Source organism: Cebus imitator, unplaced genomic scaffold, assembly GCF_001604975.1.
Source record: "Cebus imitator isolate Cc_AM_T3 unplaced genomic scaffold, Cebus_imitator-1.0 Scaffold1226, whole genome shotgun sequence".
Lineage (NCBI taxonomy): Eukaryota > Metazoa > Chordata > Mammalia > Primates > Cebidae > Cebus > Cebus imitator.
Genome location: NW_016108541.1, coordinates 32,311 through 33,982, shown reverse-complemented (window position 1 = coordinate 33,982; position 1,672 = coordinate 32,311). Strand labels below are relative to the sequence as shown.

The 1,672-nt window shown below is 53.3% G+C and overlaps 1 pseudogene across 1 annotated transcript in view; it reads left to right on the top strand.

The window, feature by feature from the left end:
* The first annotated feature begins 284 nt into the window (after positions 1 to 284).
* Positions 285 to 1,672, top strand: part of LOC108298929 — a 14,875-nt pseudogene continuing 13,487 nt past the window's right edge. Inside the window, exon 1 of the transcript XR_005198825.1 lies at positions 285 to 464. The product of XR_005198825.1 is annotated as a zinc finger protein 622-like (transcript). The remainder of the gene's footprint in view (positions 465 to 1,672) is intronic.

The following is a 1,672-nucleotide window of genomic DNA, read 5'->3' as shown; positions in this document are numbered from 1 at the left end:
GGCCTTCGCCCCAAAAAAGAGCATCCACAGCATCTGTGGGGGGCACCCACGGCGCGTCTGAGCAAGCCTGGCCCACTGCCCCGAAGGGCCCTGTCCGCAGCCTCTGCAAACCACTGCTCCGCCTCCCCAGTGCCCTGACTCACGTCTTCTGCCTTCAGGAAGGAAGAGGCCAAAAGCTGTTCCATCATATGAAGCCAGATCGGAGGGGAAACAACCGCCTATGTCCTCCCTTGGGGTGCAGAGGCACGGGGAGAGGGAGGATGAGACAATTTAGGACATTGGGCATGCGATTTTCGGATGGCCATGGTGAGGGCTTGGGAGGAGACAGGAATGGGGCGAGGCAGGAGCCGGCCGGGCATGAGGACCTGACACTGAGCGAGAACCAGCATACCCCGAGCCTGGCACTGGGTTGTGGAGGGGGCGACTACCCCAGGGTCCCCGCCAACTGCAGAGGAAGGAAAGCTGTGGGGGGCGGGGGCATGCTGGCCTCATGGGCGTGGGAGCCTACAGCAGCCTCACCCTCAGCATCATGCCTCTTCCACACAGATTTTCCACGCAGGCCAGGGCACGGGAGGGGTCCCTGAAACCTTCCCTTCCCCTCTAAGGAGGCAGCAGAGGAAAGGAGAGTGGGGAAGCCAAGTGGCTGCCCCCTTGGGGGCTTAGCCCAGGGGCTTCATAACTGCAGTCAGAAGTGCAGGAGCCGGTCAGAGCGGATGAGAAGGAAACCTCATCTTTGCATAGCCCATGGCTCGCGGAGTGGTGACAGCACACATTCACATGCTTCTCACCTAAGTCCCCGGAGTCCAGGCCCCAGACGCCCTTCTCTTGCAGAGTGTAGGGGTGGTGTTGCTGCAGAGGCAGGGCTGGGTGGGGGTCACCAGATTTTTTCTACCCTTAGGGCAGCACAGCTGGCATGTGTTTTAGAGACTCTTGTCTTTCACATTGGGGGAGGGGGAAGTGTTTCAATCTGTTACATGTTCTGTATTTAATGAAGAAAATCTCTTTATTAATGAAAATATAATACATATAAAGAAAAGATGCACAGATGATTTTAGTGTTCTACTGTGGGTAAGAAACAGAGCCTGTGGGAATGAGAGAAACATAGTGTTGTATGTCAGGCTCTCCAGAGACACAGAGGCAATAGGTTATGGGGGTGCGTGTGCATAAATGTATGCAGCATAAGCATTGGCTCCTGTGCTTACGGAGTTACGGAGCCTGAAAAGTCCCACTATCTCTGCTGGAGACCCAGGAAACCCAGTGGCGTTACTTCCAGCCTAAGTCTGAAGGCCTGAGAATGAGAAGTGAAAACAGTGTAAGGCCTAGTCCAGGAGCAGGAGAAGACCAATGTCTCTCCTCGTGCAGTCAGGCAGAGAGAAAGAATTCCACCTTCCCCGGCCTTTTTGTTCCACTCAGGCCCTCAACAGGTTGTAAGATCCCCCACCCACACTGGGGAGGGCACTCTGCTTTACTCGTTCCACAGATGCTAACATCTTCCAGAAACATTTTCACAGAAACACCCAGAAATAATATTTAACCAGATATCTGGGCATCCTGTAACCCAGTTAAGATGAAAAAAGAAATCAACACCACACCATCTTAATCAAGCAACAAAAGGCTCTTCAAACTTGCTGTACTTATTAACAGATAAGAAAATCACCTTGATTCTGAGAGC